At 38.3% G+C, this 13,645-nt stretch overlaps 1 protein-coding gene and 1 long non-coding RNA gene across 2 annotated transcripts in view; one reads left to right on the top strand and one right to left on the bottom strand.

Moving 5' to 3' along the window:
- LOC110364013 (uncharacterized) overlaps positions 1-13,645 on the bottom strand; it is a 272,131-nt gene that overhangs the window by 177,907 nt on the left and 80,579 nt on the right. The gene's annotated exons all lie outside the window — the stretch shown is intronic.
- On the top strand, positions 6,693-13,419 carry LOC110364015 (uncharacterized). The gene is made up of 3 exons (XR_010466764.1): positions 6,693-6,849; positions 11,350-11,434; positions 12,884-13,419. It is a non-coding gene; the product is annotated as an uncharacterized LOC110364015 (long non-coding RNA).

Genomic DNA, 13,645 nt, shown 5'->3' with positions numbered 1-13,645 from the left:
AGTTTTTTGGTCACCTGTTTCTCATTGCCCCTCTCACAAGATGTACATCCATCCCTATCAGTCCAGCGACCTTGCATACCATTGCTATGTCTACCAAAATATGTATCTGGCTTTCAGGAAAGCAGCTAATATGAAGGCTTTAGCTGACAGGCAAATTCACTAAAAGAGAAACATGTTTTTAACAAAACCAGGTCATCTGCAAACTTGATAAGCATACGCTCAATCACCTCCTCTAGGTCACTGCTGAAAGTGTTAAACAGGACAACTCCCAGGAGAGACCCCAGTGGTGCTCTCCTTGTCACTGACCTCCTGCTAAAGTACAACCCATTAACTACTGCCCTCTAAGCCAGATCAGCCAACCTTATTTTGTGCATTTATTTGTCCGCCCACCCAGATCATAGCATCCTAAATTGGACACAAGAATGTTTGGAGGCATTGTCCAAAAAGTCTTGCTGAAGTTAATATAAATGACATCTACTGCTCTCCCTCATCCAGCGGTTTTATCATGGAAGGCAATCAGTATAACCTTGGTAAAGCCAAGCTGATCGCATCCAGTCAACACCTTATCCCTCCAAATTATGTATTTATGTTTATTATTTACTCAGTGCCCCAGAGTGCTACCTGTAGGCTCTATGTATGCAGAAGACACCAGCTTGTGGGCTTTTTCATGAAAACTAGCAGCACAGAAGTTGCTTCAAGAAATATTATCACTCCTGTAAACGCTGTGAACAAAGCCCATTTCTTTGCCCCATATAAAGCTTCACTGCACAGAATTTGCTACAGCATTCAACTTCAACATGAAGAAGAGTATGTGTGCTTACGTATATATGTATAAGCTCATATGCATGTATTTATAGATGTATGTATAAAGATAAACCAGTCAGTCATTTTTCATCCTCCATTTTCTTCTTAAAGAGTTGTCAAAATTCAGTATTCGCTCATATGCCTTTTAGATTGCTGGTCAGTTCTGATTAGCTGAGGTATTTTAAAAATATGACCGCACTACAAAATCTAACTGGAAAAGGTAAGACAAATAAACTTGCTTCAAAAATACTAAATATGAATAACTGAGTCTAACATGTATAGACTACACACTACAATACATACTACAACACTTAGGAAAATATTCCATGATATTTAATATGAAGTTAACAACCAAGAGTTAAATGCAGCAGTCCTGCTATAGAAGTATAGACAATCAATTAAATATATCTAAACCAAAACCCATGGTAAAGAAATGTATGTACTTTTCGAATAATTTCTATAGAAAAGCACACATTTATTTCATCCAAACCAATTTCTACAGCCCTTTTCCACAGAGAGATATTGCCTGAGATGAAAAATAACGCATTCAACCTTCTTTTAGCAAGTCTCATACCTGCATGCTCTTGAGACTACATTCTTGTTTCTGCTGGTGGGTGTTATATAAATTTGTAATACAGACCATCTGATAAGCATTTTCCAAGACTGCTTCTTCCACATGAACAGAAATAAATTCTCAGCACCTGGATGTCACAGCATCAAGATGGTAATTGAAAACCGTGCTTAGAATTACAGCAAAGTACCTAGAAGCAGCATGAACAGAATGGAAATCTTAGGCAGAAGCATAAAACTCTATAGGACTCTATACAGCATCTGACCAGGATAAGAATTGCTGCCAAAAGTGATAAACTGACCGTACTATGAGAAATGTAATATAAAGCAAGAGAAAGCTGATCTTACTAAACACAAAGTTTTTCCAAATGTCTGACACTATCAATAGGGTCTGGGTTGACTTTTTTCAGTTTACATTTCTAAAACCACTGTCACATTGATAAATAATTAAGATAATTCATTCTCATAACTGTATTACAGTGGGGAAAATCCCAAATTTTCCACCATTAATTATTGGGGAACTTAGAAGTACAACTTTTTGAGACATTCACCACAGTTTCTGGTCTACTGACTTGAAGGAAAACATATCTGAGAGTGAACTGTGTTGAAGTCCCATTTTAAATTACAGTCATAGTAATGAAATTATTGATTAACAGGTAAGTATTAGGTACTTTTGATGCTTCAAACTATAAAAGCCTGAGCTGAAATTTAGTCTACCTTTCTAGTTTATCTACCTTTTCTACTATGTGTTACCTTATTTAAAATACACTGGTGACACTGGCTGCATCCTGATTAGTGGCTATGGTTTGATTTTCAAATTTTAGACCGCCTTTGCACTCAAAAGAAAAAAAAATAGTCCCCCACTGCCATACAGTATTTTTATTAAGTGATTGAAGGAGTCAATACAGAATCTGGATGAGATATAGCAGTATGAACTGGTTTTGCTCAGTTTTTCCAGAAGCATTTTTTGTAAAGTCTTATTAAATTCCACTTATATCACTTGGAACTCAACTGCAGATAAAGTTGTATTTAGAAAAACATGTGCTATTTAAACATATTGTATGATCAAAAGCCATCCTCTACTGTGTAGCGTAGGGACAGTTACATTAACTTAACAGAAACTTGCGATAGGAAGATCTGGAAGTAACTACAGGAGGTTGTAGTTTCTGTCTACAACTTCAAGCAAAATTTTTAATACTGAAATTTGACAAGAATGCCTTTCAGAAGTTTGATTGTTAACAGACCCCAGTAAAAAGTTTTATTTCAAAAATGACATCAAGTATTTCAGTTTGTAAGCTTTTAAAACATTTATTCAATATTTGAGAAACTTCAAAATGGGAAAGGAAAACAGGGAATAAGAGCAACTGATGGGTAAAGAATGGTGGGATTTAGTGTTGGGTTTTTTTTTGTTTGGTTTGATTTTTGTTTGCTTGGGTTTGTTTATTCAAGACCCTCCTGGACACATTCCTGTGTGATCTGCTCTGGGTGAACCTGCTTTAGCATGTGGGTTGGACTAGGTGATCCCCAGAGGTCCCTTCCAACCCCAACCAGTCTGTGATTATATGAAAGGCAAAATATAAACTTCATTCCAGTAGCACAAAGAGCTGGAAGGAAAGATTAGCAATAGATGGGCAACAACACAGAAGAGCAGTGTGTAGGAAGAACAGAAAGAAGACTGGAAACAATACTATAAGTAGCTACAACAGCATCAAACCTGTATCTATGAAGTAGCTACGATTACATACTGCAAATTAAGAAATATGTTGTCTGTCTGTCAGTACCATAATTTCTCCTTCTGCTGTACTGATCTTTGTTTCTACTTACTGGCATGCAGCAGAATTCTTCAGTTAAACAGAGCTACTCTATTCACAACCAAAATTACGCCCCTTCCCTGTGAAACATCATCAGCTTCATGGCCATGATTCTATGCGCTTACTCACCATATTCGCAACAGAATCTCTGAGAAAGAAACACACTTAAGTGAGTTTGCAAAGCTTTTACCCATGGCTACATGGAATTTCTTTCACATACCGGGAAAGGCCACATACTGTTTAATACCTGGGACACTGCAGAAGTCCCAGCTTGTCCTGACAAGACCATATTTTTTTTCAGAAAACAGTATGAGGCTACTGAATTGGTTCTGGTTTCGGATTGGCAGTGATTTTGGCTTAAGAATTGGCTTTGGCCTCACACAAGAGGTTAATGAGGCTGACAAATCACAATTTATATATAGCCTTAAGATACCACATTTAACTGTAAGATGCTTACAACCTGAAGTAAACATCATAGTCCCTATTACTTAGAAGGCCTCTTCTTGTCAGTCACCTACAGTATAAAGAGGACCATCCAGGCCACGTTTACTTCAGCTGAATGAAGGCAGTATTCGCACAATTGCAGATGCTACACCCTTTCACGTGTTTCACAAGTAGTAACTTGCTTCGTCTTTATTAATTACCAGTGCTGCTTAAAATTCTTATTCTAAGACCTCATGGCCCGTCTTCTACTCTTCTAACTACATCGTATCCTGAAGTGAATTCATATGGTTTATTTTCTAACATAACAATGACTGTCATAGCTTCCCTTCAAGTGCTAATAATACTTTAGCACAAAAGATGTGGACACAGGTTCCAGATTAAAATTACATACAGGATTAAACAGTTCACAAACAGTAAATATAATAAATTCATTTGAAAAATCGTGATAAATGCCTGCATGTACCTAGAAACAATTACTGGGGTAAATGATGAAGAGAGTGCAGGTCTAGTAAAAGTCCATTTTGTTCATGAGGCATTGAGACACAGAGAGTCAGATGTAGCACCGTCCTATCATTCTGCAACCTCATCCTGAACTGCCTGAGAACTTCCAGGCACAAGGTTCAAATGGATAGAAACTAGTTATTAAAAATATCCTCTCCCCTTTTGAGACAGCTCTAACGGTGGCTTCACTTAGTGACTCTCACCTGGAAATGGCCAAGGAACTGATGGGATATTTTTGAAAGCGGGAATTAAAATTTTGTATTTGGGAGACAAAGTGTACAAGGATACAGAGGACAGCCTGAGTGCAGGTCAGTTCACTTCTCCCTGATCAGAATTCAGGCCTGCTCTCACTGTAAACGTGTATCAGCTAATGACACACACCATAAATCTCGATATGAAACCACAGAACATTCTAATACGCGTATTTACAATTGCGGCTTTTTAAAGTACAGAATAGTTGGAAATATATTAGCTTTCAGTTTAACTTAAACTTTCCATTGCTGGTTTCCAACATGCCATATATGCCACATAAATAGATACTTAAACACGTGTCTTCCCCCACCAGCTGTCTTCTACATCTCTTAGAATGAGAAATGCTAACCACAGAGATTTGTCCCAAGAGAACAGGGAAACTCTAAGTGCCCTTTGCAGAAACTTTTCACTAGCACGTTTTGGCAGCACGTATCTAGCAACTTGCATATTTCCAAAAGATACGGTGTTCTACTCTGCCAGGATGCAATTATCTGGGAGGAAGGGCCTATGTATTTCAGCAAAGTATGCATTCAGCTGACATTAACAATACCTTTAACTCTACACCAGGATTCTGTATGCTCAGTTCTTAGTTTCTCTATAACACGAGAGACTGTTTCAAAGAGTAAGAAGTGAAGAAAGGCTTTACCTTTGTCTTTTCAGAGGTGAGTGTTTTTATTCTACATTGCTGTATTTTTTCAAACATTGTCAGGCAGCCAATGTAAGAAACTCCAGCTAAAACTTCAGCTACAGTATGTATTCTGAATGCTATCCTGTATTGGAAGCGATTTTCTGCCTCAGAAATTCCTCTTAATTTTCTGTAAGTAGCACAGATTCATATATACCTACAAGAATGTGAGAGTAGAATTGAACATTTTTTTTTTCTTTCACCCTTTATTATCATACCTTTAGTATGATGTTTTCTTCACATCTTTATGAATAACTAAAATCAGTTCCACAAAGAGCACTCAGGATGTAAAGCTCCTTTTTGGTATTATTTAGAGGTTCAAGTCTAAGAGTAGAATGTCTACATCGTGATATCCCATAAGCACCTTTTTTTCTGCTCATTTAGTTATTTCTGTGTCTGGATTTTTTTAACCCATATCTCATGTTTAAAGTAGGAATCCATGAGGTAGCCAATGCACGCAGCTGTGTTCACTGCACACATCGAGTTCAGAAAACACAACAGCCTCACTTGCTATGATCTGTGGTGCCACACATCTTTGCATAACACGTTAGCACCTGACTCTGTGCACACAAAGCAGGAAAGCAGGTTCTGTGCTTTCCTCTGCTTGAACTGGGCTACACTGTACAGACCAGGCCAGCAACTTTCACCAGGAGGATACCAGGACACCGGCAAGGTTGTTGAAGTCATCTTACCATTCAGAAAGAGATGTGGGATTCACGGAGAAGAGCATAGAATCACAGAATCATTTCAGGTGGAAGAGACCCTCAGGATCATTGAGTCCAACCATAACCTAGCACTAAACCATGTCCCTGAGAACCTCGTCTAAACGCGTTTTAAACACCTCCAGGGATGGTGACTACAGCACTTCCCTGGGCAGCCTGTTCCAATGCCTGGCAACCCTTTCCGTGAAGAGGTTACAATGAAAACATGAGATTGCTGCCCAATGAATAAGAAACTGTCCAAGAGGAAACTCTTCTAGCAGTTCTTGTCCTCATTTCCTTACCTTAAGTCCTCACCACATGCATAAGCATTTAATTCTATCATTCAAGGACTTACTGGAGAAAATGAAAGTGAAATAGGAAACAGGTTTGGGATTGCAGAATGTGCAGGATATGATCGATTCCTAAAACTCTTTGACAAGCATGAACCATAAGATTACCTTTTGATTTCCGGCACTAAATATATTACACGCTGACAAAAAATAATGGAATAAATGAAAGACATTTTGTTTTAAAAAACATAGCCCACTTGATGAGGTATTGCAAAATCACAACTCATTTTTGTCTTGTCCTTAAATATGGTATTTAACAGAGAAACTATTCAAGTCCCATAGACCGCATGTGGACAAGGAGTTGGACAGACTTTTGTGTTGGCTAAATCATAAGTTTCCCCATATAAAAACTGCTTTACTAGAGCAACAGAACTATGAACTCCACTTCTGAGAAAAAAAAAAAAACCTCTTGCTTCCTGTTATGTTCCATGTTCTCTTTCAAAAGTTCAGCAGCTAAAAGCTACTGAGAAACCAGGCAGAGTATTTAATGAGACAGAAGCTGCCAAATAACGCTTTTCATGGACCAAGTTGTACTTTTTCTTCAAGCTAGTCAATAAATTGTAGTTAATGCAAGAAAAGTACTGCCTATAGCTCTTTAAATGAATATTAAAGGACTGGTAAAAAGCAGGAATGTATTCATTTGGGAGAAATCTTTACTGCTTATGCCTCAGAAACGACGTTAAAAACTAAACTAGTTGGAACAAAGACAGTCTCTGCACTTCAGCTGAAAGGTAAGGGTAATTTGATGAACTAGTATCTATATGAAATATAACCTACACTGTTCTATGTAATTGCTATTGCAGTTTGGTTTTAAATAGAGTAAAGCCAATAAAAATCTGTTCCCATCATTTTAAAACTACTTATTTAGTACCTGAGAAATTTCTCATTTGTGTGTCTAAAACGATTGTTATCCCTGTATTTCTGCATCGAACTGTCTCTTCTCATAATGGTGTCATCAAACAGCATCCTCAGCTTTGTTCTTCTTTCTTTATACCTCAGCATTTGTATGTACTGCCACAATTTTTGTTAACCTTTACGTTCCTAGTTCACCAAGTGTAGCTGTCCATACCTTCCCCCTGCAGTCTTCATTCAGTTCTATATTCCTTGATGCCTTTCCACCGCATCACCCTGGGTGCTCATGTAACCTTTATATGGTAAGAAATGTCTCAATGTGGTGAGATCGCCTGCATCAATGTTCTTCTCTTCCACTGATGCCACCAAACTGCCATTTCAATCACACAGTTGACTCATTCTTTACCCTCCCCCTGCATATAGTGGATCTCAGTAATTGGGCTTCTTCTCTAGGCTTTTCCATGTTCCAGTTTTATATCTCTGTCTTACAGATACATATTCTTGCAGGCCTGTGTTTTATCAAGTTACTCTTTAAGGAATCATGACGTAGTGTCCCACCTCCTGCTTGCGGTCCCTTTGCACATAGGAGCAAAAAGCTTTTTGTTTCCTTTCCCCCTCTCAACTCAGGTGGGTCCTTTCTATGCAGGCTTCTGGCCCAATGTACATTTACTGTTGAGTTCAAGCCACTGAATAAATTCAGCATATGGTAAAATAAAGGGCATCTCTTTAATCACCGTCTCAATTCTTAAAACTACCTTGAAATTTTTTTCTTGTGTTTCATTATGTTATCCATGTAAAATGGAAAAACAAACAAACAACAAACCAAAACAAAATCTGTGAAATGTTTTTCTACAAATATTCCTGTTACTATAATCACATGTAAGGTGTTTTCTTATTGGCATTTCTACTTGCAACTCCAACAAACACATTGTTATTTGCATCTCTACAGAACCATTAATGTTTATCTAGAAAGAAATATACTTTCAAAAATAAATAAAAGCAAATATGGTATAATCTCTGCCCAGACTGGTAAATTGTCACCCACTCTAATCTATTAGCATTTTACCATCATGTTTCATCAAATCAATAGTATTGTATCTAGGAGAAAAGAGAGACTACTTAAGAAGTCATCCACAAAAGAAAGCTGTGGACTAACAATTCTGTCAGTCTTTTATATCACCCAAAGTCCTGGGCTATCAGTTACACAGTTAGTACCGGAAACAAACGAGGAAAATGTCGTCCAGGAAGAACAGAACTGAACAATTGTGTAGCTCTCTGTGCACAGTGAATAACCTCAAGGAAGAAAGTACATGTGCAAATGACAGAAAAAAAGATTTTCAGAGTTGCTCATACACCTTTGGCTCAGATGTTTTACCACCAATCACCAGGGAAGTGTCCTACAGAAGTTCTGAAGTCTTCTGTACAACATCACCTGCAATGATTCAAGAAAGGCAAATCCCAAATAGCCTCTAGGTCACACAACAGTATATAAACTTAGAGTCTTGGAGGAGAATAGAAATGCTGCACAGGCAAATGTCTCATAATGCAAAAGGAAAGGGTAAGAGGAGCAACTTTTCCCTAAGCCGTTTAGGTTTTGTTTTCTTTTCATCCTTTTGTAGTTTTATGGTTTGGGGTTGGGTTTTGTTTTGTTTTAATTATTTTAACGCACTTTTACTCTTTTGTTTTTCTAAATACTGAACCTCCTAGATTCTCTTGCTCTTCAAGCTGAGCACTGAAAAAAAAATCTGTCAAGCAAGAATGAACCTGTCCCTGGACAAATCATTCTTGCAACTTTAGAGGTTGTATCCAGAAACTTTTCCCTTCAGCCACTGAAAGCTGAGTGAGTGATTCTGCCCCTGGGAAGGTGTGGTCATCGGCAGTCACATAATATTAGCATTCAACATATCCACGAGTGATCTCATCTTTCTACAACCCCAGGGTATCGTTGTTTTTCCACTTTTCCAGCACTCCTCTCTGTCTGAATTGGCACTGCAGTCATTACCAGTGTCAGCCAAGAATTTAAACCTTCAGAAGTCTTGTATGTATATACAGAAAGAGTCACCCACACAGCCTCTACGGGAAAGCAGTCACAGGGATTTTCTGTCTCTAGACATCTTAATGTATATGTAGCAGAGCTCAAAGAGACAATTTGATAGACTCTGTGTCTGGTTTGATTTGGTTTGAAAATACAGACAAGCAGTGTTAGCTTTACTGAAGAAGCATTTACCACGAACTCCCTGTTACAAATTTGTTTCACTCAAACATCTGCCCTGACTATTGAAAACCACTAACAAATGTCCAGCTAAGATCAAAAGAAGACTTTAAAATGAGATATGAAGTAACAAATGCCATTTTTCAGAAGCTAGTGTGCATGCATGTGAGACATGCTTGTACAGCCACCCCAGTTGCATGAGTATCTATATTCTTTATTAACATCATTTGTGTTTGTATGTAGGTGTGAGTTTGGGATCTCTGGACTCAAAACTTATGCTGTTAACTTCTAAGGTGGGACATAACTCTTGCTTTGGCATCGGACAGTTTATGTCACAGAAACCACTCAAGTCCAACTGCAACAAAAAGCAGAAAGACGGAAGTTAGATGTTGGTGACTGCAGTAGCAATTGTCTTGCTTTTATGGCTTGGCTGATCTACCTCCTATCAAACCACAGAAATACCAAGGAGTTCCACATACAACAAGATGCCCCATCACCACGTTTGACCCAGCAAAATCTTGTATGAATGTAGTACAAATGCAACGTAAGGTTCAGTGACCTAATCTTAGTCCTTAGCTGGACAACTTATGACGCTCTTCCACATTATGACCTCCTTATAGGAGCATGACCCGAATCACCTAACCATACCTGCTCTGATACAGGCTGAAACAATGAAACTGCAAGAAATGTAAAAAAAATATGTTAATTTAATAAATTTACCCCGACCTTTAAAGTTACATCAGCTACCAGAAAGGCAGTATGAGAGCTTATCATTCCTGCTCTTATTTTATGGGCTATGCCAATGCACCGTAACTGATTTGAGCAAATCTAAATGCTTTGCTTATAGAAACAATGAAAAACCCCAACAAATTTAGTATAGCAATAGTCCTGGAGGATGAAAGTAAGCAACATTCATTTTCTTCCCTATAAACTTTATAATACTTCAAAATAAAAGAGTCAGGGAACAGCAAAATCCCTCTATTTTGTCAGATAACACACCTGCTACAGATTTGTTATTAGCGATAGGTGTCATTGCCACTTACTGACTGAACTACCTCCACTGGGAGACTTGCCAAGCATGCATCAAAGATCCAGAGATATCTAAACTCAGAGATAACATTAGGACATACAGCTCATTCTTGAGGAAAAATTCAGCATATACCAGACAATTTTAGTATACCCCTAATTCCTTCCAAGGTCTCAAAAGAAAGTCAACAAGAACAAAACCAACGACCTTAAAACTGGTAATTCACACTGCGCAAGCAGAGCTGAATAAAAACCAAGTAGGCAACACTTCTCCCCTTTCTTTTGTTACTGAAAAGATAATAAGTAGCACTACATGCAAAATACTTAAATTGTGTTGATTTTTTTCTCAAACGGAAGTTTTGCTATTAGTAAACTAGGCAGCAATGGGACTGGCATGACATACCAGTGGTGGAAGGAACAGCCCCTTCCTGACACCACCTTCCACTGACTTCATAATTCAGAACTGTGCCAGCAGGATGAGGGAAATCAGGTTGCCCTTCAGGTCTGAACTCCATGAAACAGTCAGTAGAAGAGCTCCAGTGAGCTCCTATAACCAGGCCAGATTGCTTTAAAGCCTGCAGATTGAACTTCGGAAGGAAGAATATTCTCAAGCATTGTTTAGGAGAGAGATTGCATGGACTAAAATTGTGCCAGGGAGCACACTTAAAATTTAAAAATGTGGAATGAATATCCAGTGTCTGAGTCACCCACATCTTGGGCTCATTTAGTTTGCTAGAACAGATGCAAGTGTTGTTTTCCAGATGTTGGTGCCTGGCTCCTCAGCACAGGAGATGAACCTGGTGTTGGAGAACCAGCAGTGTAGGAGCTCAGGGTCAGCAGCCCAGCAGAAATACTCGCAGGCACCTCATAAAATTGTACAATCATCTGTACTAAGCTCTGCTGGAGGCCACAGGGTCCATGAAGTCTCAGAGGGGAAGTGGAAAAAGAAAACCAGAGTATTTCTTTAGGGAATCCCAAGGCAATTCAAGGGATAATCTATGTCTGTGCACCTAGTTTCAAGAGAAAATTACTTCTTGGGTACAGTTGGTACCCTGTTCTTGCCTGACTTATGTATTCTGAGATGCACAAGACATCCCACAGTTTTTCTCAGGTGAAAACAGAGCTTGTTTTTCTTGTTCAGAAAGTGAAAGGCTTACAGAGGATGTACGAGCTCCTTGCACAGGACAAACACCACCACTCTTCAGGACCAAGAAGATGGAAGGAAGGTAAGGAAGGTTACGGAAGCAAAACCAGAACTTTGGAGAAATCACCTGAGCAAAAAACTAAGCCAAATGCCACCTAATATTGTAAACTTATATCCTCCTATCTGTATTAAAAAGGTGCTTGATGAGAATTTTGGAAAAGCCTCACGGATACTCCTGGGTAGCTGAGCACTATTGAAGAGCCTCATACCTGCTTTCCTAGAAGTATCTACCTATGTCTGTTCAGATGTGATGACTGAGTATATAAAAATTGGTATTGCTGTATTCAGCACTTAGGATCCTAAAGCATTTCTGTATCATGGTTGCTTATTTTATAACTAAAAAAAAAAGTCCTGAAGTTTCATTAGTTACCATAGTATCAACAGTAAGACTGTGAAAGCACTTGAAGCATATTCTGCTGTGTGCATTAGCCACAAGCAGTCAGCTAAATTCCAACTGGGGAATCTTACGGTAAGTGAATACAGCACTGAAAGCACAGAGTGGTTTTCAAATTGAACCCTTCTCTGACCTGTAAGAAAGTGGATCTGTAAGTCATTGAGAGAAAGAAACAAAGATAGACACAGGGAAAGGAATGAATTAAACACAAAATTCCCAGGATGCCATGTTTAGTCATCCTTCCAACTATTAACACACTTCGGAAAGAATTAGTACTTTCATGCATGGCAGAGAAATAGCCTTGTAGTTACTGCCTTTCTGCAGAACAACTTCTCACTGGAGTCTCACAGAAAAAGGAATGGGTCTCAATGCTTGAGCTGATGCTTTACTAAAGAAAAAAATAATCCTGAGAAAAACTGTGAAGTATTACGAGGACTGCACTGTAATATCAACCAAATTACTGCATTGCTGAATCTTACTTCAGATTTCTGAGTCTACCAAGAGGTACAGAAGTTGCCTTCAAGACTAAGTCCAAAGTAAAATGCATCCGTATTGACTTCAGAGTGTGAAATTCTAAAGCCAAGGAGTATCCTGACTGTACATTTACCCAGGAAACAAACAAACAAACAAATCAATTATAGACTGGGGGGGAAGTTGTGGTTTACAATTTCTCTGGTAGTAGTACTTAGCAGCCACGACTAGGGATCAGAGCCTTGCAGCTTTGGGTATAACAGACTGAACTTGTAATCACAGGTTACTACAGTCTTCAGCAGCTACAGAGTCACTGGACTCTAAACTTGGAGAGAGATGCTTTACCATGGTTCTCACTGCTCTCTTCTGAGTACAAAGAAATTTGTCTACAGAAAATAAAAATATCCATACTAGTTGAGATTTTTTTTCCTCTTTCTGAACAGGTGGAGTTCTCTCTCCCTCTCTTTCAAAAAGAAAAAAGACCCAACAGATTCTATTACTGAATTTAGTCAGCAGAATTGGAGCATCAGTTCTAATCTTAAACCATTTAAAACGTAATACCAGATCTGCCATTCTATTAATGTTTTCTTTTTGCTTTACATCTAGTAAACCTGACCTGTGGGAAGCATCTCTCAACCCATCCAGATGTATGGAACTCATTGCTTAACACTGCAAAGTTGTTTATACAGGTTTATACGATCTCCATATCTGTTCAGCTGCTGTTAGGCTGCCAACAAATGGACTGCGTCACACTGGGTTTTGTGAGGATTTTTGCAATCCAGATGCTTGTGCAGAAGAAACAGGATGTATACAGTCCATTCACTAAACTCTTAAATAAAAAATGGTATTCTGAGCCCCATAAAAGCTATTAAAAACAAGACACAAAATTAAACTTAGTAACTTCTAAGATGAAAACTTGTAGCTGTATTACCTACTCCTGCAACCTGTGCCAGCCTTTCCTTTTCATCCAATAGTTGGTGTCTCTAACAAATATGTTGACTTCTTACCATTTCCCCTGGTATGTAAACAACTAATTCATTTATTGGTGCTGAATTATAATTGTATGAGATACAAAAGAAATATAAATCAAAAGAATGTACATCCAGGCTGACATAACAATAAAAATTATTATAAACCCTCTCTTTTCTAGTCTGCTTATTCACTTAGCTAAACACTTCAAAGAATGCTGACAGCTCTCTTTACCCACTTCCCTTCTTTATCTTTTTGGTGGTTCACCACAGATGACTATCGTTTCACCTACAGTGAAGTGATTTGCTGATAAGTTGTCATAAAATTATTCAACTATGCTATATGATGTAATTTTCACAATCTCTGCCTAATACCAACAAGTTCCTGGGTCTTGTTAAG

The sequence above is a fragment of the Columba livia genome, chromosome 1 (genome assembly GCF_036013475.1).
Source record: "Columba livia isolate bColLiv1 breed racing homer chromosome 1, bColLiv1.pat.W.v2, whole genome shotgun sequence".
NCBI lineage: Eukaryota > Metazoa > Chordata > Aves > Columbiformes > Columbidae > Columba > Columba livia.
The sequence above is the reverse complement of the archived record's forward strand: the minus strand, read 5'-3'. Positions and strand labels throughout refer to the sequence as shown.